General features: G+C 44.3%; 1 pseudogene; it reads left to right on the plus strand.

The window, feature by feature from the left end:
- Window positions 1–923: 923 nt before the first annotated feature.
- Window positions 924–3,331, plus strand: LOC103302271 (ferritin light chain-like; annotated as a pseudogene).
- The last annotated feature ends 24,122 nt before the right edge of the window (window positions 3,332–27,453 follow it).

Consider the following 27,453-nt stretch of genomic DNA (forward strand, 5'->3'; position numbering starts at 1 on the left):
ACATTACAAAAGTCTCCCTCGATGGAAAGCCAATCTGAGCAGATTAACTCTGCTTTTTCTCTTTATTTTGTTAAATTCACAGGGGATACTGGAGAAGGGTATTTTTAGGAGGCATTACTGAGAAGCATAGCAGGTGGCCAGATGGTACTGACAGGAAACATGGTCCCTCTGTCTGCAGGAACAACTGAGTGGCATTCGGGTGTGTAGTAAGATAAACTACACTTCTTGACATAACCTACGAGGTCCAGGTGGAGAGGGGGCACTGTGGAATCTTGCCAGAGAGTGTAGAGTTTGGGAAAATAGCTAAAACAGACCACTGTACCCAGTTCTGTTCCCTTAACAGACCATTCCTGCCTTGACTTTGACATGTGGGGATTTACCACAGCCCCCTCTTTCAAGGCTTTCCTCCAGAGGTCATACCCTGAGGATGTTCTCCCGTGACCTGTGTCCTAACAATGCCAACCCCTCCTCATTTACTGACTCACAGGCATTGCTAGAAAATCAGATTAGGCCATTGGTGATCATATCTCTGTGGGAAAGGCATTTGCTTGGCTCCAGGGTTTCTCTCCGGGGTTTCATTTTTCTTCTCTTGTTTTATTTGATTTCACTTTTATTTCTTGAGGGGGTGAGGTGGATATAGAGGGCTTCTTTTCATTTCCTGACCCACCTGCGCCTTTTCCCAAGACCATGCCCCCTATCTTCATGGCACAGTAACCCTTCATCACCATGTGTATGGGTTTTGATGGGCTATTGATTCCCAGGGTTCACCTTCTTTCCCAGGGAAACAAAGGAGGTCAAGTTACCCACTTCTCTGCTCTTAGGAAAAGCCAGGGGTGTGCATATGTCTGACCCCAGCCAAAGAGACACTCTTTTCTTGGTGCTTTAAATATTTAGTCTTTGAGCGGGGGTTGGGGGTGGTGGTCATGGAGATGGTTGGAGAATCTGTCATTGTAGACTAACCTGGACAATTCATGGTTAAGTCTACGCTGGAGTTCTTGTAGCCTAGCCTCTCCTTTGGGGACATTTTCTACTTTGATTCATTTACACTGGAGGTTGTAAACTTTAATACTTTCATGGTCCAGATAAGTGTGTTAGATGGTGGGATGAAAGACAAAGGGAAGGATTGGGATTATGAGTACAGGCATCTCCTAAATAAAATATTGCACATCCTAGCTTTTTTGAGTGTAACTCAGCATCTAAGATTCCCAGTATTCTTGTCCTTGTTTGAAACATTCCACAAATACTGTCATGTTATCATGCAGACTGTATCTTTTAGAATGCTTCTTGCTTCCCGAAGAGGCCTTCAAATCCTTGGTTAAACAATGGGTCCAGATTTGGGGATCAGAAAATAAAGTCTCCCTAGCAGAAGTAGCAGGTGCTTTTGAGCATGGGGCTTTGAGCTGGGGTCAGAGCTGTCACCTGGCCCAGGTCTTTCCTTGCTAATAATACTGGCTGGCGAGCAGCGCACTCAGAGGTCCCAGATCTGTCTCTTGCTTCAACAGTGTTTGGACAGAACAGGCCCATTCTTCCAGTCTCGGCCACTCTCCTGCATCTCATCCAGTCACCACCTTCAGAACCACCTCCAGAACCAGCCAACACACCGTTTCTTTTTTCTACCTTAACTCCTTACTGCCGGACAACCTCATCAAACTCATCAGAATTATTCCACCGAGGTGGAGGCTGCAGTCAACCGCCTGGCCAACCTGCATCTGCAGGCCTCCTACACCTACCTCTCTCTGGGCTACTATTTTGATCGCGACGATGTGGCTCTGGAGGGTGTGGGCCACTTCTTCCGCGAGTTGGCGGAGAAGAAGCACGAGGGCACGGAGCATCTCTTAAAGTTGCAAAACAAGCGAGGTGGCCGCATTCTCTTCCAGGACGTGCAGAAACCTTCCCAGGATGAGTGGGTCAAAACTCAGGACGCCATGAAAGCCGCCCTGGCCTTGGAGAAGAGCCTGAACCAGGCCCTTCTGGAGCTGCGTGCCCTGGCTTCTACCCGTGCAGACCCTCATGTCTGCGACTTCCTGGAGAACCACTTCCTGGATGAGGAGGTGAAACTGATCAAGAAGATGGGCGACACCTGACTAACATCCGCAGGCTGCCGGCCCCCAGGCTGGGCTGGGTGAGTATCTCTTCGAAAGGCTCACCCTCAAGTATGACTAGGAGCCTTTGGAGTCCAGAAACCTTTCAGAGGCCCCTCTGCATTCCCCTGGTGTCTGGCTTTTACCTGAGCCTCTTCCTGAAACTACTAGCCATTCTTTTAACCACCCTGGAGCCCTCTCCTATGCATTGGACCAAATGAAACAATAAAGCTTTTTGCAGAAAAAAAAAAATACTGGCTGGCAAGGAATTTTTATCTCATCCATCTACCAATGCGAGCACCAGCAATCAGTGCTGATAGGAGGGTCTTACAGCCCTGGGGACCTGGCACTTTCTGTCTTGTTGCTCTGCCATCCTCAAAATGCATGTCCGTTCTTAAGGCTTAGATGGCTGATTCAGCTCATCTCCTACATGAATCCTGCCAGTAAGCAGGAGTGGAGAGAAGGCAAAGCTTGCATTTTCCCTTCAAGGACCTGACTATTGCTTCTGTTCTCATTGTGTTGGCCTCAATCCACAGCTAGCTGCAAGGAAGATTGGGCAAGCTGGTTTTTAGCTGGATGGCCATGTGCCCAGATAAGACATCTGTTTATAGGAGAAGGGGAGCATGGACACTGGGGAGACAACCAGCAGTTACTGCCAACACTCACGTGCATGCCCACAATCACCTAATAACTCTTCCTAGCCACTCATCAGAGCAAAGTGTCTAGGGCTGCCCTTTATGCTTTTCCTGCAGAGGGAGGTTGCATGACTTGTCTGAGGTTCCACAGAAATCTTTAATGGCAGATCTCCAGGCACTAGGTGGGCAGGCAGAGGAGATATTTTCTGGTGAGGGCTCTAGAGTGTTCTTCCCATTTTCCCATGTGGGAAGTCACCTAGTCCTTCTGTCCCACTTCTTTTGTCCTTTCTACCTACTCTCTCAGTTCAGCTTGAGTATGGACACTATAATCACCTTTTAGCAAAGACTGCCCTGAGCAGAGGCCACCATCTTTGAGATGGTGGAGAAGCCAATCATTACCCCCTGGAGAAGCCAATCATTACTCCCCATTGCAATCCCTTCTACTCATCCTGGTAAGCCCTGGGATCTAATTTTTCTGTTTGTACTCCCTGCTCTTGTTTCTCCAGGCCACACCTCAATGGACCAGGCATTGACATCTCAGGGGCCTTCCAAGGGGAGCAGTCCAGAGGCTGGGCTGTGTGCACTGCATCTTGTCTGTGGACCACTGGAACTTAGTGACACTGAAACTAAATAGTTTAGTTGGTGGTGGGACTTGAAATACCGAGTTGGAGTCAGAGTTCTTATTGTGACAAAGCAAACTGGCATGTAAGTCAAAGGTTTGGGGGGCACAGGGGAGCCCTAAGTGACTCCCCAAACTGGTTTGCTCTGAGCTAACAGAAAAGATGCGTAGGGGGAGAGAATGGAAAGCGGGGGGGGAGACAATTGGGGTCATGAGAGACTTCTCTTATTTTGGTTCTTATCTCATGTGCCCAAACTCCCCTTGATTGCTTGTCCTTGTGTGTTTGTTGGGTCAGTATAGTGTAATAGTTCTGGGTTCAAATCACAGGCCTGCCCTAAAACTGTGAGCAAGTAACAGGCAAGTCAAGCCTGTTTTCCAATCTACAAATTGGGAATTCTCTGTGTATCTACTTCATAGGGCAGCTTGAGGATAAAGCAAGTGAAAAACGTGTAAGTTAGTTTGGAAGCCAACCTTCCTTCCTTCTCTCTCTCCCAGTCTCCTTCTCTCCCTCCCTTCCTTCCCTCTTTCCTTTACTTTTTGCACCCAAAGATTCAGGACAAAGAGTTCGGCATCTGAGATGCCTTTTCAATCATTTTCCTTCAACTTCCTTTGACTCCATCCTCTTTTGAGGTTTGAGCTCTTTCTATGAATTAACCTAACTTGATCAGGCTTCTTCGAGAGCTCCCTGCCCAGTTCCCTTCCTTTTGTGGTTGGGGAATCTGACATAATACATGCCAAGGGAAATGCCACGAGTGGGAGCAGTGTGGGTGTCCTGCTGGTATTTACTCAGGATCCAATGATCCCACCTTTAGCAATGTGACACCCTTGCAGGATGATGGATCAGATCTTCCCCTCTACTCCCTTTTCCTTCATTAGGGAAGAGCCCAGCAAGTGTATTGAAGAGTCTTCTAGAAAGCTGCAGTAATGAATTCCTATTCCTTCTCACATGAGGAGTTGGGACCTTCTGACCTCAATATGCAAAGAGATGCTAAATATGCAAATCAGCAACACTCAGGTTCTTAAAAATAGCTCAGCCTTGCTGCTCCCTCCTTTCTCCTCCTCTCTCTTCCCCAGTATCTGAGCTCCTGCTCTTAGTCCCAGTTTCCTTTCTTGTATTTTCTTTCATTCATTCCAGGCTTCCCTTCTCCCCATTTCCCCACCTCATTTAGTCTCCTTCATTTTTCCTCCCATCTGTCCAACCTGCCTTTCTATATTTCCTTACCACCTTTTGGCCTTCCCTGCTTTCCTGACCAGGGTGTGGATGGACAGACAGGGCATGGACCATCCCCACCATGGGCAGACAGGAGCTACAATGAGGTGACATTATTTTGAGAAATTTCAAAGTCCCCTGGATCCTTGGGTGCCTGTGTAGAAGCTGTGGGATGGCAGGGTGGTGGCCATGCTGTGGGCTCTGGATCCACACTGCCAGGATTCAAGTCCCAGCTCTGCCAGTTGGTGGTGGGACCTTGGGCAAGTGACAAAGCCTCTCTGGGTCTTAGTTCCCTCATCTGTAGAAAGTCAATAGTAACAGAATCTATCTTATAGGGTAGCTAGGAGTAGGGCATGAGTTAACACAGGTACCAAGCTGAGAGAAGTCAGTCCATAATTACCAGCCATTGTCATCATCTCAAAGTCCTGAAAACCACAGTGTGTCTCAAGGAAAGTCCTGGATATAAGTGAGCAAGTGGAAAGGGTTCCATGACTAAGTAGGTCACAGGAGCTCTTTGTAGTCACATGGGCTTGCCTTGGAGTCCTGGCTCTGTCTTTTCAGGGCTGTCAAGGCCTCAGAGCTTTCACTTGTAAACTGGTTACAGAAGCAATGGCTTTCCTGAGTGAATGAGCACAGGGCTTAGCACAGAGCTTGGAAGATATTATTATTACTAGGTATTTAATAACATATGATTTTATTCAGTTGACGACACCCTAAAAAAGATGAATTGCCTAGAGCAGTGTTTCTCACTCTTTTTTCATTATTATTCCAGGAACATTTTTAGAGTGTTTTATTTTCTTCCTTAATTGCCTCCATCTATAAATTTTATTACCACAGTATACTGCATATCTATTTGTGTATTATATGTATATTTATGCTTTACATATAAAAAAGATGAGATTTTTTTTGTACCCTAAGAACCAATTTTTGCCTCATTGGGGGTGATATAACCCACCTGAGAATTTATGGCTAAGACCAGTAGTTCTTTTATATTTTACTAGAGGCCCAGGGCACAAAATTCATGCACTGGGAGTGGGGGGGGGGGGGAGGTGTCCCTCAGCCTAGCCTGTACCTTCTCCAATCTGGGACCCCTTGGGGGATGTCTGACTGCTGGTTTAGGCCTGATCCCTGTGTAAACCCATAGTCGGACATCCCTCTCACAATCCGGGACTGCTGGCTCCTAACTGCTCACCTGCCTGCCTGCCTGATTGTCCCTAACTGCTTCTGCCTGCCAGCCTGATCACCCCCTAACTGCTCCCCTGCTGGCCTGATTAACACCTAACTGCTCCCTGCCGGCCCGATCGCCCCCAACTGCCCTCCACTGCCGGCCTGGTCCCCCCCAACTCCCCTCCCCTGCCAGCCTGGTTGCCCCCAACTGCCCTCCCCTGCTGGCCTGATCTCATCCCCAATGGCCCTCCCCTGCTAGCCTGATTTCGCCCCCAACTGCTCTCCCCTGCAGGCCTGATTTTGCCCCCAATTGCCCTCCTCTGCTGGCCAATTTGGTTCTGATTGGTTGGTTTCTATACCAGTCAGCGTCAAAAGCTCTGCCTCCTAGGTAGCCATTGGCTGTTCACAGTTGACCCAGATTTGGTTCTGATTGGTCAGTTTCTATGCCAGTCAGCATCAAAAGCTCCACCTCCTAGGTAGCCATTGGCTCCTCACACTTCACCCAGATTTGGTTCTGATTGGTTGGTTTCTATGCCAGTCAGCATCTCTGGGCCTATCAACAGGGTCTGATCAGAAAGGCAGGGCTGATCAGCAGCCCTGGTGGAGGCCTGGAGAGAAAGAGAGAGGTAAGTGCTGATCAACAGCTGCCACAGAGAAGCAGACCCTGCTTCTCTCTTCAGGCCTCTCTCTGGGCCTGATTCACAGCCCCCTCAGCAGTCAGTGTTGGTTCACCATGGCTACCCAGCACTGACTGCAGGACTGACTTCTGGTTGGTCGAGCCTCCAGTCGTTGTGGATGTGACAGAACCAGGGTTTTTATATATTAGGATTTTTTAAAATCCTCACCTGCTTATCGAGGGAGGGGGGGAGAGAAAGAGAGAGAGAGAGTGAGAGAGAGAGAGAGAGAGAGAGAGAGAGAGAGAGAGAGAGAGAGAGAGAGAGAGAGAGATGAGAGAAACATTGACTAGTTGTCTTCTGTATGCTTCCTGACTGGGAATTGAAACCCCAACTCAGATATGTGCCCTGATAGGGAATGGAACTGGCAACCTTTCAGTGCACAGGATGATACTCAACGAACTGAGCCACTCTGGCTGAGCAAGACCACTAGCTCTTAAATGGGGGTAGTTTTGCCTCTTAGGGGACATTTTGCAAAGTTTGGAGACATTTTTTTGTTGTCCCAATGGGGTTTATTTTGGTTGCTAATGGAATTTAATAGGTAGAGGCCAGGGATTCTGCTAAACATCTTAGAATGCACAGGAAAGCACCCCACAACATAAAATTAACTAGCCCAAAATGTCAGAAGTGATGATGTTGAGAAACCTTGCTATAGGTTCTACCTAAGGGTGTTTGTGTCCCAGTGATCACACAAGCTGGGAGTTATACCAGAATGTGTCTTTGGTGTCTCTCTCTCTCTCTCTCTCTCTCTCTCTCTCTCTCTCTCTCTCTCTGTGTGTGTGTGTGTGTGTGTGTGTGTGTGTGAAGGTAGCTTCTTAAAAGCACTGAGCAAGGCTATGCATAAAGATCACCTTTTATGGGTATGACCATGATCTAGGGTGCTTAAGTAACATTGCTCTTGACATTTCTCATCTGCCTACATTCTTTAAAAAAAACAAACACCTATAATTTGCAGTGTCATGAGTTAGGTAAAGTGGCAGAGGAATGAGACTATTGAGTCATTACTTGACAGAGACCATAGTCTAGTTAAGGGCAAGATTAATTCATATATAATTGTTGAGTGTGTTCTATGGATTAACTAATGATATGTTCACAATAATTCTATGAAGCAGGAATATTATCACCCTCACTCCCATTTTACAGATAAAACAATTGAGGCTTTGACTATTTAAGTAACTTGCCCAAAGTCACATAGCTAGGAAATGGGTAGCCAGGATTTGAACTCAGGGCTTTAGACTCCAGAATCCACAAACTTGACTGAATTATATGACCTTCTAACTCTAATATAAAGTGAGCTCTTCTCAGTATCAGAGGAATTGCTAAAGTTCTGCTGGGGTTCAGCAGCCCGACTTGGCCAGTTTTCTGGTGTTAATAATTTTCTCTGGAGAGATGATTCTCAGCAGGAGGAAGCAGGGATGCCTTCCGGGAGGTAGTGCTTCTAAACCAGGGTTTCTCAATCTGGCTATGGACGTTTTGAATCAAGTAAGTTTTGCACTGTAGGAGCTTTAGCTGCATCCTTGCCTTCTACCCCACTCTCCTCTCTGGTTGAGACAACCAAACATGTCTCCCGACGTTGCCAAATGCCCCTTGGGTGGCAAAATCACCCTGATTAAAAATTAGTGTCCTAAATGTTGGTGTGGAGTTGGAGAGTGGGGTACATGGGCTGGGATGGCGGACAGCCTGGGTTCTCATGCTAGTGGGTCCTGTGTTATTCTGGACCAGACATTTCCCCTCTCTGGGCCTCACTTTCCTCTTCCAAAAAGTAAGGTGGCTGGTTGCAGGAGGTGGTCCCTAAGGACCGTTTCTCTCTAGCAGCCGGAGATTGGCCCTGGAAGTGTGACCCCAGCTCCAGCTGCCTTTATTATGCAGTGCAATGACACCCGCACCTTCTGTGAGCCTGTTGTCCCTGCCGGGCAAGCTGGCAGCAGCTGGTTCTGTGCTCAGCTCAGGGCTGGGCTGCCACTGCTTCCCAGGGCAGGTGTGTGAAGGGCTCTTGGTGTTGCTTTCCACAGCAACACCCGGGTGACATTCCTAATTATAGTCAGGAAGAATAGGGCTCACGAGGTGGCTATAGCTCAGGGGGTGGGGACGAGGCATTCTTGGGTGTGAGAAAACAATTAACACTAGAAAGCTGGCCAAGCGGGGCTGCTGAAGTCATTTCCTGAGGTCCTAGTGGAAGAAGCTGGACCCTCCCATTTCTTTAGAGGAAACTCAGTTCTTGCCTTCACCTTTTGTCCAGGGAACCAAACAGATGTTCCATAGGGGAGTAGAAGACCATCATGGGCTTCATTTGGCTTTGGAATTTAGGATTGTGGCAGACAATTGCCTGGTGGGGGTGCTGAAGGGTTCCTCCCATAGTATTGAGAGTTGCTTCACTGTGTGGAAGGGTGGGATCCCATGAAGGTCAACTGGCAGCAGACTGTGTGACCTCAGGCCAGTCCATCAATCTCTCTTGGTCTCAGTTCCATCACCTGTGCAATATAAAAGTCAACAATAACAGCCTCTAGGATTGCTAGGAGTTACACAGCTGTATAGGAGTTAAGCAATTATAGGAGTTGATACAGGTACCTCCGCACACCTGTAGATGGGGAAGAACAAGCACAGAGCCTCCAAACTGTAGCCAGCCTTTGCCATGCACTGCCCCTGATCCTTGGAGGAAGGGATTCTTAAGCCTTGTTTTATAGATGCAGCTCAGGGAGGCTGAAGCTATTTGTGCTGCGTCTCTCAGTACATGATGAAAAATGCTTCAAGCTCTGGAAGCAGGAATCCTACCGGATTCCAAAGCCTACATCCTGTCCTCGTTTGTGTGTGAAGCTATGCGTTGTGTTCCCAGAAACTCCCTCCCCCAACTCTGAGGGTCTGCCACTCACTCCCCCAGTCTGTCCATCAGAGCCTGGAATGCAAGTCTCTGAGTGTCTGTTGTTTACTGTGGGCCTCTATCAAGAAGACAAAAAATAACATTGCATGTGGGTGAGGGCATGAGCCGATAAGGAGGCAGTGATGGAGAAAGGGACATCTGAGAGGGGGCTGGGGAGCTGAACTGAAGCACAGATGGGTGGGCTGGGGGGTGACGGGAAGATAAGTGGATGGGGGAGATGAAAGAGAGAAGCCCTCCCGGGTGAAGGTGGAGAGGAGGAAGATATGCTGCAGGGTGAGGGTGTCCCATGGGGATGGGGACGTGGGCATTAAAGGAGAAGACCAAGGAGATAGAATAGAGTGGGATGGAGGGAGATGGACTCAGAGAGAGACAATGTGGTAGTGGTGCTCTGGTCCCAGATGGCCAGGCCTAGCTGCGGTGTCTGGCATGATCTTACTCTCCTCATTCTAGAAGTGAGCTCACAGCCTTTCCCATGCCAGGATTCTCTCAGTCAGTCTGTGAGGTATGAAAGGCCTGGCCCGGTCCTCCATTAGTAAAGGCACTGGACAACCCCCCTCTTGCCTTTCTCACTTCACTTTTCAGCACTCGCACAGTTACCTCCTTTTCCAAGTTCTGGGGATACAGTAAAGGCTACTGTATACGTGGCAGGTGAATATTAACAATCAAATAGATAAAGAAGGTGCTGAGAGGTAGCCATAACTGCCATGAAGAAAATAAAACTGTGCACAATGAGAGGAAATAGATAGAAGGTGGTTATGATAGGTCGGCTGATCTGAGCAGGTGCTTGTGAGGAGGTGACATTGGATGTGGTACCTATTGATAAGAAGGATGGAGCAATGATAATATATAAGGAACGGCAATCTAGGCAGAGGGAGCATCAAACATAGAGTCACTGAGTCAGGAGTATGCTTGGCTTGTGAGGGAGAGTGAGATAATGAGGCTGGAGGTAGGGAAGCCAGAGCATGCAGAAACTTGGAGTTAGATTTTATCCCCAGTGCAATGAGAAAGCCTGCTGGAACTTCATTGTGACCTTGGGTAAACTGATTTCCCCTCTGGGCTTTAGTCACCAATAATTGTGAACTGGGTGCATGAGACTCCATTTGATCCTGAAGTTCAGACATTTGAGCAGAGTCGTACCCATAAGACCCAGGATCCCTTTTGCCCATGGTTTTACTACATAGGGCAATATTTAGGTGCATGAGTACAAATCTTGACTTCACCATTAAATTTGTATGTAGCTTTCAGCAAGTGGCTTAATGTCCCTGAACTTTCAACTTTCTCATTTGTAAAATGGGAATAGTAAAAGTATGCTCCTCTAGGGGCTATTATGGAGAGGAAATGAGATAAATATGCAAAGGATTTAACTCACCTCCTGATGTACAAAAAGCTATTGTGACTGGTGTCAAGGATCTCCAAGTTTTCACTTTGATGTTAGAATGAACCAAAGTGTCCACCCACTGATGGATCATTTCTACCTGGAAACTAATGTTGCATTGGTACATCTAACTAAACATGATCAAAATAAAACTCATCAATCCCCTAGTTCCTCATACCTCCTTTATCCTGTTTCTCTTTCTGGTCCCTTATCTTGGTTCATGGCACCGTGATTCTCCCAGACACTCAAGCTCAATCTCAGAGTTATCTTGGACTTCTTTTCCCACATCTAATCAATCGCCAAACCCTATCTGTAAGCCTCCACAATGCCTCATCTGTCCTCTCTTTTCATTCCTAATGCTGTCCTTCAGGTTTACCTTACCCCTCACCTCGACTCTATGATAATCTCTGGACTGGCTTCCTACTTTGTTTCTTCCTCCTTATCCCTTCTCTGCCATCCATCACCACCACTTTTCAAACACTGTTGTCAGAGTGACCTTAGTGCATATCTTTAAGCAAGTCACTTTTTTGCTTTAAAGTTTTCTATATCTCCCCATCCACTCTAGGCCACAGGACAAAAGGTATCACCTCAGCCTGCCTTCAAAGTCTCTCATAATCCAATTCTATTCTACTGTTCATTGGTTTTCCATCACCCTCCCCTAACATACATAAAACCTTAATAACACTTGTCTGCTCAACCTTCTTTTAGCATGGCTCACTTATAAAGAACCTCAGTTTAAGTTTTTCCTCTCTGCCTAGAATCTGTCCATGCGCCCATGGTGCCTGTTCAAGTCTCATCCATCCTTAGAATTTGAACTTATAGTCTCCCTAATCCATGGAGCCCTCCCAGATGTCTGTGCCCCTATACCTGTTAGATTCTATCTCTTTCTTTCCCATACTACCACATTATCTTTGTAAAAACTACTTAACAGGTGTTTTTTTTTTTTTTAAATTCTATGTATCCATTCTTATCCTTTACTAGATTTGTGAATTCTTGGAAGAGGGAACTGTGTCTTGGCCATCTTTATACTGTTGTCTAGACTTACTAAATGGTTTAAGAAGTCTGTCAAGTTTTTCGAATCCCTCCTTTGTGCTATTATTGTCACATATATTACATCTATATATATTATAACCAACAATTTAGTGTTGTAATTATTGTTTTACATAATCTTATTTTTAAAGAAATTTAGAAAAGAAAAAAGTATAATGCTTTTATAGTCTCCTACATATTTACATTTTTTAGTTATTATTATTATTATTATTATTATTAGGTGGATTCTAGTTAGCACCTGCTATCATTTCCTTTCAGCCAAAAAGACTACCTTTACTATCTCTTATAAAACTGATCTACTAGCAATAAGTTCTCTCAGTCTTTATTTATCTGAAAATACCTTTATTTCACCTCCAATATTGACTGTTTTCTTGGTTATAGAATTCTTGGCTGACAGTTATTTTTTCTTTCAGTACATTGGGAATATCTTTCCAAACTTTTTGGCCTCCATTGTTTTTTATGGGAAACCCCTCATTAATCATATTATTGTTCCATGTATGTGATGAGTTTAATTACTCCTCTTGATGCTTTCAAGGTTTTCTCTGTCTTTGGCCTTCAATTGCTTGACTACAATATGTCTAGGTGTGTTTATCTCTTTGTATTTATTTTCTTGGCATTCACTGGGGAGTTTTGCCCACAAGTTTCTCAAATATTTTTTCTGTACCTTTATTTTCCTCCTTTCCTTCTGGGATTCCTATTATATCTACATGAAGAGGAACAGTTCTGCTCCTGTGTTCTGATATCCTACACGTGTCCTTGTAGGCCATGAGGGAACATTTATCTGTAGTATGACTCAAGACTTGGTGAAGCGCCTGCTATTTCCAGTGGAATAATGGGAGGTAAGCAGCCTTATAGGGAGCTGCCATGGGAAGTTTATCGTGCATTTCCCTAAGTTTCAGAAAAAAAATCCACAAAGCTGTTTTTCACCCATCCTCTTGTTTCATTTATTCAGTTCAAGTCACACAACTTTCAACCTTGACCCTCTTTAGGGTAGAGCTTCAGGTTTCTGTGTATGTCTACAAAATTTCCAGCCATAATTTAGAGAAAGCTTCTCAGTAGCAGAGCTATCCACTGCCAGAGCAGCCTGTCATTAGCCCCCCTGGTTTGGTGTTTTCTGTGAAACTAGGGACATAAGAAGCTGACACCTTGCTTCTGTATAAGTAATAAATTGTCTGAACACACTTGGCTAGTCGCCTCTTTGCTGGCCTAATCTATGAGACTGTGTTAAGCTGCAGTACAGATGCCTGTTAGTTACTGTGCTGCTGCTTGGGGATTGCAGACAGTATGTTGAAATGCTTGTTGCTATCTGGATTGGATTAAATAGTGTCCCCCTATACTGGTAGTTCATGTCCACCTAGAACCTCAGAATGTGACCTTATTTAGAAGTAGGATTTTTGCAGATGTAATCAAGTTAAGATGAGTTCATATTAAATTAGGTTGTGTCCTCATCCAGTGTCCTCATACAAAGAGGGAAATTTGGAGACAGAGGCATGCACACAGAGAAGGTGATGCAAAGACAAGACAGAGAGAACACCATATGATTGGAATGATGTGGCTGCAGAAGAAATGATAAGATTGTTGGCAACAACTAGAAACTTGGATGAGGCAAAAAGGATTCTCCCCAAGAAGGGAAGAGAGAAAGAGAAAGAGAGAGAGAGAGAGAGAGAGAGAGAGAGAGAGAGAGAGAGAGAGAACGGATTTTGCTGCAATTGCCTCCAGACCAAGCTGGGTTGGGGGTGGGGGAGAATGAAAGCAGGTACAGACAGGAACAGCACAAACTCCCACAGTTCTTACTCAAAGTTTAGTAGTTTTTCATGTATTCATTATATGGCTTTGGTTGATTTCCAGTGTCCTGAAATAGTTGTTTTGACAATTTTGTTTTTATAGTTAATTTTTGGGGAGAGGATTTCCTGACTTCCTCATTTGTCGATAACAGAAGTCTTCCCTTGTGTCTAATTGGAGGGTTTAGAATGATGAACAATATGATTGGTTTTAACTCTGCCTTCTCAGTATTTGTTTTCTATTTGTCCCATTTGTATATTTTCCTTCTTCTTTCCTGCCTTCTTTGGGTTAATAAAATATTAATTAGTAGCCCATTATAATTTCCCATAACTCTTTGTATTTTTTTTTTAGCACTGCTTTAGGCAATTCAAATATCCTTAATTTATCTAGTCTACCTTGAATTAATGTCACATTAGTTCATGTAAAATGTAGAAATCCTCACCTACTTCATTTAGCCCCTATTCTGTGCTAGGATTCACATATATATTAAACACACATATGTTATTTATCAGACATTAAAATGTTATTATTATTTTTTTATTGGTAGACCCAATTTTCCATCTGGTGTCATTTTTCCTTAGTCTGGAGAAATTCCTTTAGCATTTCTTATAGTGCAAGTCTGCTCAGTGAATTCTGTCACATTATGTTCACCTAAGATTAATTTGTCTTTACTCTAACTTTTGAAAGATATTCTCACTGGATATATAGTTTTTTTTTTCTTTCTGTATTTTAAAGTTACTGTTCCCTTGTTGTCTTTTTTTTTTTTAAAATATATATTTTATTGATTTTTTACAGAGAGGAAGAGAGGGGGATAGAGAGCTAGAAACATCGATGTGAGAGAAACATCGACCAGCTGCCTCTTGCACACCCCCCACTGGGGATGTGCCCGCAACCAAGGTACATGCCCTTGACCGGAATCGAACCTGGGACCCTTGAGTCCGCAGGCCGACGCTCTATCCACTGAGCCAAACCGGTTTCGGCTCCCTTGTTGTCTTGCCTCCATTGTTTAGTATGAGCATCCAAGTGACATTTATAGTGTTCTTTATTTTTCCTATGGTTGCTTTTAAGATTTTTCTCTTTACCTTTGATTTTTAGCAATTTGACTCTGATATATGTAGGCATGGTTCTGTCTGTATTGATTCTGTTTGGGGATTGTTGAATTACTTGCATCTGTAAGTCGATTTTTAAAAAAAGTCAAATTTAGGAAAATATTGTTCATTAAGTCTTCAAACATTCCCCTGCCCACTCATTTGTTCTCTTGTCCCCTCTGGGACTCCAATTATATGTATATTTGTCTACTTAATAATATCCCAGGGGTCTTTGGGATTCTGCACATTTTAAACAGATACTTTTTTTCTGTTCCAGTTAGTTTTCTATTTCAAGTGTTATGCTGTATTTTTCTCCCTAGAATTTCTATTTTTAATTGTTTCCATTTAAATAGATTCACATTCTCCACTGTGAATCCCTAGCTTTTCACTCATCATGACCATCTTTTCCCTTAAGTCCTTAGACATATTTATAACTGTTTTTATAACATAACTTATAAACTGTTTTAAAGTGCTTATCGGTTAATTTCAACACCTGGGTCATCTTACAGTCTGTTTAACTTGACTGCTTTTTTTTTTCTTGATTATGTTTCACATATTCCTACTTTTTTGCACATGTAGTAACTTTTTATTGTATGCTGACTATTTGAAGGATTGTATGTATGTGTAAAAAATTGTGTTGTTTTCTCCCCTCCTAAATAAACAACATCATACCATTATACTATTCTGTAGTTTGACCTTTATTTCTATCTTTAAAGGTATAGATCTTGGGCATCATTCCAAACCAGCACACAAAGATGTTCTCATTCATTTAAAAAGCTGTGTAGTTTTCTGTAGTATAGATATATCAAAACTTAATTAATCAATCCCCAATTGATCTACCTCTTTGTCGTAAGGCTTCTCAAGATTAGGAAACTAAAGCTCACCTGACAAGGAACATCCCTGTCCATTTCTCAGACAGAACCTAACCCCCTTTTCCCCACACACATCTAGTAGTTATTGTGAGCAGGGCTCACATTCAGGATGCTCTACAGAAGCATAAGATAATGTTTCTGCCTGTATATATCAGTGACTGCCATATAAGGTAGATGGTAGTAGGTGGCAGAGAGACAGATAATATTCTGGGAAGCAGAGGAGAGAGAGAGAGAGAGAGAGAGAGAGAGAGAGAGAGAGAGAGAGAGAATATGAAGTTACAAGGGATGATTTCTGCTTTTAGGAATCAGGAGAGGCTTCATGTTGTTGGTGACATTTGAATTAGATCAGAAATGGACAAAGGGTATTTTGAAAAATGCGGTTCCAGAGAGCAGTGTGGACACAGGCAGAGACAAGGGCCTGGATAGGGAAGAGATGTTGGCTTGAGCATCTTGCGTGCGGCAAAGCTTGGATAAGAAAACTGGTACAGCAGGTTGAGACCTGCTGGCAGTGGTATTAAACTGCAATTCCAGGAAATGAGGAAGGAATGAGAATTTTCTTAAGATTTCTGTTTGTTTAGAGGCTATTGTAAGTTTCAAAAGACTGGATTCATAGATTAGAAGTTCTTCGTAGAGGAACACCTCTTAAGAGCAAATTTCAATACATTTGTTGAATAAAGTCCTATCCCTTTCCTTGCACCTTTTAAAAATCTGGGTCTATTTCCTTTGTTTGTTTGTCCCAGGTTTCTGGTTCTAAGATGTGTGGGCTGAGGTTGACTGTGGGCCCACACTGCCTCCTTGTGCCAAATTTGTGCATAGCACCCAGCAAAACCACTCCCCAAGACTGCAGGGAGTGGAGAGCTCAGGGAGTGAGTCATACATAACCCACAATGCTCAGTACCCTAGTCACTCAGTTTTCTGATGGAGAGACTAATTTCATTAACAATGATGTCAGGACAAGCACTCATGTTCCCTTTCACAGTCACATTGATGGGAGGGGATACAGTCTATGTTAAGGACCTGCCTCTCCCAGCCTCCTGGGCTCAAGGGAAATGAGGAGACCTCTGCCTGCTTCTGTTGGCACCTGATCCCCTGGCTTTGTGCACCTTAAGTTATGGTTACATTTTTGACCAAGGAGAATAATATATTTCTCTCTTTTTTGATCTTCACATTCTTTTCTAATTATAATTTCTGAATTAGTTTTTGGGTCCTTGAGAGGACGGACTTGCTGTGAGAAGAGTATACAGCAAAGGTAGACTCAAAATCGCCCTGAGCACATGGGGGAAGCTGTGTCTAAAGCACAAAGCGCGCTCCTTGCATGGAAGATAAGTTCAATGTCTTCCGCTGAACTTTGAGGCCCAACCAGGTCTGGCTTTACCTACCTTTTTAGCCTTAACTCTAGACACTTCCTCTCTATGCATCAGTGCTTCCCTCAGAAAACATTTCAAGTCTCTGCCTGGAATATTCTCTGCTCAACCTTTATTCTGTCCCACATCATTCTTCTAGGGAGCGCCTATCTACCCACAAGACTCAGAGCAAATACAGCACTTCTGCAAATCTTTCCGGGGCCCGAAGTCAGTCAGCTTCTAAGGAGTACAATGATTTGTACATCTCTCTTCTTAGGGTCCCTAGTGCATAGTAACAGCAGCCCGACTTACGGTAGGTACTCAGTGAAGGCTTGTGGGTGAATGTATAAACTGTCCCAGCTCCGTGATTTGCAGGTGGCTAACATGGTGGATGGATAGTGACTTGAAGAGGCAGAAGGTTACAGAGAAGAAAGAAGAATAAGAGTAGGTGCATGAGGAGTACTGAAACCCCTAATGTGTCCCCCCAAACCTGCCCTTAACATCAAAGCAGATAGCCGGGCACTCTTCTCCCTTGGTTGTCATGCTGGGTTTCCTTCCTCCTCCAGGCTCTCCATGTCAATTTCTCTTGAGTTCACTCCTATATCTTCACTTACCCTGCCCACCCCCAACCTGGGATTGACTTTGGCAGCCGAATGTCCTGGATCATGATGAGCCTCTGAGTACTTTCTCACTGAGTCCCAAAGACCAGCTTCAAATTCAGGATCCACAATCTATTTATTGGCGTGGGGTCAAGTATCTTTACTTCTTGGAGTCCCAGTTTCCTTGATTGTGAAATCAACATGGTAATATTTTCTCTGTCTATCTTAGGAGGCAGGTGTAAAATAAATCACACTTGATAATGGATAATAATGGATATGAAAGTGCTTCCTGGAAATGCTGTAGCTAATTATTATTATAATGGCAACTGATAAAAAAATAAGGTCCTGGAATATTGCTGTTGCCTTCATTCTTTCATGAAAGCTGAAGCCAAAAATAGGGCAGACTCTAGGGATGGACAAATATCACATTAGCCAACATGTTGAATCAATCTGAAGCAATTAAATAGATCTTTAAGGCCTTTTATCCTCTCTTAACAAGAAACAGAGTGGACTAGACACTGAATCCCTGGGGCTCTTGTACCTGCAGCCACTCCAGAGGCAGTGTCGCTTCATGGTGAAGAGTATGGGGTTTGGCATCAAATGGCCTGGATTGAAAACTCGTCTCTGCCAAGTGGGTAGAGTTACTTAAGCAACAGCTTAGCCTCTCTGTGGCTTAATGTCTTTTCAGTAAAAGGGTAATGATTTTAATAACGGCGCTCATCTGTTGGGCTTATTGGGACTAGATGCAGTGGTCCTGTAAGGCACTCTGAACAGTGGCTGGTGTGCAGTAAAGATCAGCTTTGATAATTTCCTGTTTTCTTCCTGCTCCTGGGGGTGGGCCATTTTGCTCTCATCTTGAATAAAAGAACGAGACTCAATAATGAGCAGGCAAAGGGCAAGGGCAAGAAAAACACCGAATGAAAGATTGGCTAATAATGGGCAATAGAAAGGATTTTAGCAGCTCTCTCATCCAATTCTCTCATTTTAAAATTGGGAGAACTAAAGCCCATGGAGGGAATATTTTTCCCAAGGTCACATAAACTCAGTTCAATGTATCGACTCTTTTCTCAGTCCTATTATACTCCAAGCATTTTCCACATTTCTGTGGATAATTGGGTTAACAAAAAATAGTTCTTGTCTTTGCACAATATTTGTCAAAGTGTGTAAGCTGCAAAATAAAGTTCTAATGGTCAGAATTTAACCCAGAAAATGCTGGGTTAAGTAAAAATAAAACAGGTTTCTGACTCGGGCTTTGGTCATTTCCAAGAGGGAGTTTCACATGTGTAGCCTATGACAGGAGTCTTTCTTCCCTTGGAGTCTCTTGTGGGATTTGTGCTCTGGGGCATGTCCTATGGACAGTGTGACTCTATCTAGAAGTTCACAAAGTACTGGGGGTGGGTGTATGAAAACAGATTTATGAGAAGTTCATTGGTGCCAAGGCAAAGATAGGGTGCAGGCAACTGCTTAGGGGGGCCTACCTTGAGGGTATAGAGCCTCCTTCCTTCTGCCTTGTGTTTTTATGTAGAGAAAATCTCCTTCCAAGGAACACTTCAGAGCACACCTTTAGGAATAGCAGTCTTGCCACCAAGTTGTTGAAGGAAGAAGAAACAAGACAACCAGATTGAGGCAATGACAAGAGCAGGATAAGGATGCTTGCTACCACTGGTATGATGTCTACCAGGTCGACCAGAGTCTCCTTTTACTTGTTACATTACCTGGATTAACACATTCAATTCACATACCAACTCTCTGAGGTCAATACTATGAGCACCCCCATTTGCAGATGAGGAAACAGGCCCAGGTGGTGCAATGACTTGCTCAAGGTCATCTAGCAAGTGAGTGGAGGAGCTGAAGTTTGAATCTAAGCAATTGACTTCAATCCAGGCTTGCAACCTAGATAGGGGTCTAGATGTGACATGCATTTCTCTTTGCCTGCATTCTGTGCATGGATGTAGGACTAATTATTCTAGCAGTTGTACCTGTTTAGCATTTTGACCTGCCATGTGATCACAGGTATGGGACTGGAGGGATCCAGCTTGGGGATGGGAAGTCCTTCCTGCTCATGTTTACTTTCCCCTATTCCAAGGATTTGCTCAGATACCACAGTCTCCACATGTACTGCCTTCTTTATGCTCAGGACTTTGTTTATGCTTGCCTGTGGCGCTTCTTGAATTGTACCTTGTTTCCAAGCTATTGGCATAGATATAAGAATGCCTCTTAACAAATCATAGTTGCTTGAAGGCAGACACAAGTTCTTATTCCTGGCCTCAGATTTACCACCTCAGGGCTTTGCTCAGTCACTACTATTAAATGAATGAATTCAGAACCTTTGGCTAGAACTTAAAAATCTCCCTGAAAAGTGGAACTACTATACTCAGGTCATTTAGTGCCATTCTCTGAATATTTCCATCTTTTCACCTTCCAGGCACATAATAAAATGGCATTCCTTCACCTTTTTTTTTTTTTTTAATTACATGTAACCATGTCATCTGCTTTGGGAACTTAAATGTGAGTGGAAGGGATGTGAGTGTTACTGGGAAAAAGATTCAAGAGCCAATGAACCATTCATATTTCTTGCTCTGCCATGATGAGGGCAATGTTTCAGATGGTGGCTGCTCTACAAGCCTGAGGCTGTGAGTGGCTTGGAGCAGCGTTCCAATTGCTATAGTGATGCTAGATGGTCCTGGAAGCCATGTCCATTCTGTGACCCATGACTAGGGAGGTGGTGAGGAGCAGGCTTGTGGGTGACCTGTGAAGGTGTGGGTGGATGGTGGAGTGCAGAGGTCACAACTGGTGGCCTGTGTTCTATTCTGCTTACATAGTATTTTTAAAAATTTTGAATTAATTGCTATTGTTTAAAAGCCCCCCCCCCCTTTTTTTTAACTTCTGTGGGAAAATCAGAAGATCTGGGCGATGAAGTGAGCTACTTCTTTTAGACACACTGTGCACATTGCAGGTTCTCACTATCTGTGGCCAGACCTGCTTCATTCATTTTTGTACCTCCCTGATCCTTGGAGCTATTGGAATGGGAGACCCCCATTTGGACTTGGGACACCTCAAGTTGATATAATACCAACCTACATTATATCCATTAGATGTTATTAGAGGTAAAACAGTGCACATTCCTCCTCTGGATTTTGAGGGCAGCTGCTCTTTCTAGCAATAGATAAGATTATTTTAGGGTCAGTGTCAGGGCCTAAAAGAACAAAAATGCCTAACACTTGAACACATATTTCCATGCATAAGATGAAATAATTCTGGATTGAGACTCAAGATAGGGTCATAGAAACCAAGAGCTTTTCTTTTTTTCTTTTTAAAAAAATATATTTTTTATTGATTTCAGAAAGAAAGGGAGAGGGAGAGAGTGATAGAAACATCAATGATGAAAGGGAGTCATTGATTGGCTGCCTCCTGCACGCCCCACACTGGGATTGAGCTCACAATCTGGGTGTGTGCCCTGACTGGGAATCAAACCATGACCTCCTGGTTCACAGGTCGATGCTCAACCAGTGAGCCACACCGGCCGGGCTCAAGAGCTTTTCAAAGTAAAGATGGCTTCAGTTAGACCAGATTGGGAAGTCGTGGTTTTTGGTTCTGTTTGCAAATCAGCCATGCCCCTTTCCCTACCTGTAAATGGGATAGATTGAGAGAAGATAAAGATGGAAGTTGTTAAGAGAAAGTGGACAGTGGGCAGAGACAAGACCGCTAGAGAGGTTGGAGTGTGGAGGAGAAAGTTACATAAAGGCTTCAGAGAAACTCTGTCGAGAGACTGTTTCGGATCAGCAGATAAAAGAAGCAGTGGAACAAACACAGGAGAGAACAAAGGCAGCAGAGGAAACCCACAGGGATCAGCAGATAAGTCAGGGGAAGAAGACAAAGGGAACTAAATTTAACCAGGAGAAAAGATGCCTCAGCCGGGCCAAGAGCAGGCTATAAATACCTTCAAGGCGACAAGCTCCAGAAAGAAAGGAAGGATTATTCACTCTCTCCCCAGATGTAGGACAGAGACAGGGGCCAGAAGGAAGCAAAGACGGCGTCAGGCTGCTGGACCCAGGGGAATAGAGCAGTGTTTGTGCCCTGCTAGGAACTGGCCAGTGAGTGGGGACTGGCTCCTGGGCAGCTGCTTAAAGTGGGATGTCCTCCAGGCTTTCCGCAGCTGCCAGGTCTGGGACCCTTCAGAGACCACCAGTCCTTGCAGGGCCGCATCTCTGCTAAAAGAATCCCTTTGGCTCTAAGTGTCATGACTGACTGGTAGCCTCCCAGCCACTTCCTTTCTCTAACTTCCATCTTTTCTCTTTATCAAATGGGAATAGTTGCTGGTCACTTCATAAGGATGGTGTGAGGAGCAAATGAGTTTTTGTATGCCAGGGGGATTTGGAAGCCTGAAAGCCTGTGGTAGATGGAAGAAGTTTGCTCTGCCTGATAAACGCCGGCCTTTGTTTTCCCAGGCTCCACAGCCAAGCTGGTCAGGGCCACTATTAAAGGATAGGAAGGTCTCTCTCCTTATTTCTCTCCCTCCCCCCCACCCCCCATCACTTGCATTCTCCCCGTGTTCTTCTCTCAAACATTCCTTAATGCACTGGTGGTGCACACGTGAGGCCTTGGAGACATGCCCCAGACCAAGGCTCAGTCTGTCTGTCCAGAGTTAAAGGCTCAATAGGGAGACAAGGACATGGGCCCAAATGACTTCCTTCTAGTGAGATAGTGATAATGCTGCCAGTGATCCAGAAGGAGGGGGTGGTCCAGGCGAGAGGAACAGTGTGAACCAGCATACAGAAACAGGAATAGCACACTGCATGCTGGGGAACTGCAAACAGTTCAGTGAGGGCTGGAGCTCAAGGAGGGATCACCTCCAGGCTTGCCTGGGCTGCAGAGTAGTGTGTGGTGAGGCTGTTTTAGGCAGGGCCTTGTAGATTGAGCCAAGCATCTTTGTCCTATTGGGGGTTGGGTAGGTGGGGGCAGGATTCAGTGACGGGTTTGGAGCAAGGAGTGCCAACGTCACCTCTTCATTTTAGAAAGCGCTCTCTGTAGTGGGTGATGGACTTAGGCCAGTGGTCTGAGCAGACACTGCCCCACTCCTGATACACAGTTTGCCAGGAGCCCGAGTGACCAGACCACATGGAGAGAGGGGAAGGGTTAACGTAGGAGCTGAGCTGAGACTAATGAGTGAAAGTGCTAATTAACTGAGGGCAGGTGTCCAGGAAACAGCCCTGTTTGTGCTTCCTTGCTTAGGCTGATGATAATACACCACGAGTATTCCATATTTCTCCTTGGAGGAAGCACCACCCTGGGGCCCAGTTTCCGTAACTGAGGAGCAGCGCTGGGTGCCCCCTCTTGTCCCTTTCTCCTTCCTATTCTCATTTCTGTTTGAGAAACAAAGGGAATGGGCGGGGTAGAACAATTCCATCATTAAAACTCCCCAAACAGAATTTCATGGTGGAAGGAAGCTTTAAAGATCATGTGTCCCAGACATCTTTTGAAGGCTACATCCAGCTCCCACCATCGAAACTGAAAAAAAAGATGCAATCTTTTCTACAATCAAAAGATAGTAGTCGTTAGCTGGGGATTTATCGTTTTGGTTGAAGAACCCCAAGTATAACACTAGATGTGTTGCTTGTTAGCCATACCTAATAATTTTGCAGCAATTTAGAATTTAAAATAATATAAGAGATTCTGAAAAGGTAGATATTTCAAATGGAAGCTTTCTGAATGGTCAAGGTTTTTTTTTTTTCCCCTCCAAGGCCCCCAGGGACTCTGGCTGATTGGAAAATTTCTGTTTCTTCCCCTGGTAGATAGTGGGTAAGATAAAAAATCTCAGGTCAGACAAGTTTCACATACTGACCTCATCTCAGAGTGGCTTTGGCCAAGTGACAACCACTTTAACTCCTATTTTTTTCTTAAATGGAACCAAAGGTAGTCCATACTTTATTGGGTTGCAGTGGGCTGTTTGTAAGTCTCTCTGTAACATGCTAACTGTTACTAGTAGTCTTAGGAACATGGTATCTAGGTCACAGGGCTGGGGCAGGTCAGAGAGTGGATTTGGCTAGATGCCTAAGCAGCAACAACAGAACACTCTGACCGACTTTACGAGACAGGAAATTTTTTATCTGTCATCACTGATGTGGGACGTGCTGCAGAACTGCTGGAGATGGCATCAGAGGTGTCATCATCTGTGTCTCCTCTTTGTCATCCTTAGGCTCTCAGGCTGGCTTCATGCTAGGCCCCAGATCAGTGCAGACAGTTCAACTGGATTTGTGAGACACACACATTTCTAGGAGAACAGAGACACATCTACAGTGTCTATAAGTAGTGAGGAAATCCTTCCCGGAAGCCCCCAGCAGATATTGACCCCACATGCCTTCTGGCCTGAGTTTGGCCACACCCCTGTTCCTAAGCTAATCACTGGCAGCAGGAATCAATTGAACACATTTGCTTATTTACACTGTGCCTGTGGGCTGGGGGTAAGGTCACCTTTCTCTCCTTCACGTGGAGAAGGGTTGCTTTTTTAATAAAAGTGGGTTATTCGAGTCCCCACTACCCAACTACCTCAGTTGTCTGTTTATAACATAGCTCTAGACATATGGAATCAAAATAGCCTCGCATGATTGACCAGACCCTCATTTAGCATAGCAGAATAATTCAGTGTGGCCAAAGAACAGCTGGGAGATGGGGAAGTCTGTAGGTCCGCCTGCTGAGGGCCCATGCCAACAGCAAACTATCAGTGTTTCACTTGCTCTACATCTTCATCAATACCTGGTATTGTCAGTCTTTTGTTTTAGCCATGCTAGTGGATGTAATGTGATGTGAGATGTCTCTAAAAAAAAAAAGAAAAAGAAGTGGGTTATGTTAGCAAGAAGGCAGGAGGAAATGGATTTGGATAGGCAACCAAGTGTTAACTCTGTAGAGTTTATTCAGATATCTGTAGTAGTTGGCTAGGGCTACTACAGCAAAATACTGTAGGCAGGGTGGCTTAAACAACACAAATAGTTTTATGGCAGAATAGTATTTCTTTTGTGACCGCATGGATGGACCTGGAAAGTATTATGCTAAGCGAAATAAGACAGTCAGAGAAAGACAAGCACCATGTGAATCCACTTATATGTGTAATCTAATGAACAAAATAAATGAACAAACAAAATAAAAACAGAGAATAGACTGACAGTTGTTGGTTGGCGGGCGAGTGGGGGCGGGGGGCGGGGATTTGAGTAGGAGGGTTGTGTGAAAAAGGTGAAGGATTAAGTAAAAAAACAAAAAAAAACAACCAAACCCCACAAACCTCATAGATAGACAATAGAATGATGATTACTAGAGGAAAAGGGGGTATGGGGGGAGGTAGGAGAAGGTAAAGGGAGGATAAATGGTGATGGAAGGAGTCTTAACTTGAGGTTGTGAACACACAATACAGTATACAGATAATATATTATAGAATTGTACCCCTGAACTCTTTATAATTTTATTAACCAATATCACCTCAATAAATTCAATAAAAAAAAACCCAACATAAATTCATTTTCTCAAAATTTGGTTGCTAGAAGTCTAAGCTGAAAGTGTCAGCGGGTTTGCTTTCTTCTGATATCTCTCTGGCTTGCAGATGGCTGCTTTCTCACCGTGTATCCTCACAGGGTTGTCCCCTTGTCCACATGATGTCTGTTAATCTCCTTTTCTTATAAGGACATCAGTTATATTGGATTAGAGCCCACCCATATGCCCTCTTCTTACCTTAATTACCTCTTTAAAAGCTCCATCTCCAAACATAGTCACATTCTGAGGTAGTGAGTGTCAGGACTTCAACATATAAATTTTGGAGAAACACAATTCAGCCCATAACACCATCTAACCCTCTCACTTTATAGAATGGGAAAACGGAGGCCTGTAGAGAGAGTTGTGATACGTCAGAAATTACACGCATTCTTCAAATGCACAGACTCACACACTTTTTTACACTTTCAGTAGTGAATCTTTACCTCCCTTGAGCTACCGCACTAAACCTTAAGAATTAAGCTTATGTGTGACCAAATTCCAACATATGAGGTACAACAAATTTATTTCTAGTTGTTGAGCTCTTGCCAAGAGACATGTGTTGGTCTTCCAAGCAGGAGAGTAGGCCAGGAAGGACACTTAAGATGACTTATTCGGAACCTGTGGCTGTATCTGCTCCAGAAAGGGTCACCTGGTAGGAAAATTAATACTTCCCACAGAGAAAGAACATGCACCTGGGATGGAAGTTATAATAGCTCCTGTTCTTGTTTATTCAACTGGATACAGGGACAGAAGTTAACCAGGTGTGTGGTGTGATATTGCAAAGCCTAAGCAAAGTTAAAAGTTTCCCCACCTCATCCCTTACACTTGGGGATTCTCAGAGCCTTACTAAGGTCAACGCATTTTGAGAGTATGCTTTGAAAAGGGATACAATGTATAGCATTTCCCCAAATGAATGTGGAACCCCTTTTTTTTTTCAGGCTTCTGGAAATGCTAGTCTGGAGTAGTACTCCCTAACTTTTACTATGACTTGTCATGAGTAGAAAATGATATCATTTGTTTGGCATCCTGGGTAGATGCTTCTGGCTGCTCATTACCAGAGATGGCCTTAGAGGCTCTGGCTGCCTAGGTCCAGCCTGGCTACTCTGAGCATGGCACAGCAGTTGGGGAACTGGTCTAGACTCTTCACAAGTTAGAAAACCACAGGCCCATAGACAAGACCATCAGCCATGTCTGTAGAGCTTCCTGGATCCCTGCATGATCAACCTGGACACCTGACAACTGTAAGGACGGCAGATCCCAGCACCGTGTTTCTAGAAATTCATCCTCTGGATTCCTCTTTCCCTTCTTCTATTCCCCTATGAGTCTCATTTTGTTCTCTTACCCTTTCTCTTTCTTCCACATCTTTTATCCTTATCTCTTCCTTTCTGCTTAATAGACAGACGATGACAGACAGACAGACACATCTGCACACATGCATACAGGTGATAAAGGATGGTGCTGGTGTGTAGGCTCGATCCCCTGTAGGGGGCGTACAGAGGCAGCCCATTGATGTTTCTCTCTTCCTCCCCCTTCCCTTCCTCTCTCGCTAAAATCAACAAAAACGTTTAAAAAAGGGTGGCGCTGGTGTAGATGGATTAAATAGAGCTAATTGATGATGGAAGTAGGTAAAACAGTACTGGGCACTTAGAAATGCCAGGCCCAGTTAGAATAACACACACACACACACACACACACACACACACACACACACACACACACACATTTTAATGAAAGAGAAAAGGCAGCTGAATAGAGAGCTGTGAGCTGGCAGAAATGCTAGGGTCCCAGCTGCTCCAACAGCAGTGGAATAATTTTCCTGGCTTCCCATTCCCATTCCCAACACTGCAGGTCAAGGCAAGGAAGGCATAACTCCCCAGCAGGGGCACATTTAAGAGACTTCTGGATGTGCAGGCACAGAGGCAAGACCATGCGGGGATACAGTGAGAGGGCGGCTGTCTGCAAGCCAAGGAGAGGGGCCCCAGGAGAAACCAAACTGTCAGTATCTTGATCTTGGACTTTTAGTCTCCAGAACTGTGAGAAATACATTTCTATTGCTTAAGCCACAAGTCTGTGATAATTTGTCATGTCAGCCCTAGCAAAGACACACACTTGCCGTCACCTGCTGCTGTGTTCCTTGACACTGGTTTCCAACGTGGATGCTTGTTTACCGACTGCTCTGAGGCAGGTTGTTCAGTTTAAAAGAAAGCTGCTCAGCTTCCCATGTTTGAATCATGGTCCTGCCACTTACCATCTGGGTAACCTCCAGCAAACTAGGTAACCTCCCCAATCTTCATTGTCTGTGAAAGGAGATAGTGATACCTTTCTCAAAGGAGTATTAATAATAAAATAAAATTATTAACAAATCTGTTGTGTTAAATTGATATAGCAATACCTGATATAAATAAGATGGATAGAAGACAAATTAAACAATGTATGTTGTACATGTGTATTTCGCACAAAGTTGGGACTTAATCATTGTTATGTCCCTTTCCTATGAATTTCCCATGTTGCACTAGCTCCCATGTATTCTCTTCCTGGTGCTGAACCAGTTGTAGCTGC

The sequence above is a fragment of the Eptesicus fuscus genome, chromosome 13 (genome assembly GCF_027574615.1).
Source record: "Eptesicus fuscus isolate TK198812 chromosome 13, DD_ASM_mEF_20220401, whole genome shotgun sequence".
Taxonomy (NCBI): Eukaryota; Metazoa; Chordata; class Mammalia; order Chiroptera; family Vespertilionidae; genus Eptesicus; species Eptesicus fuscus.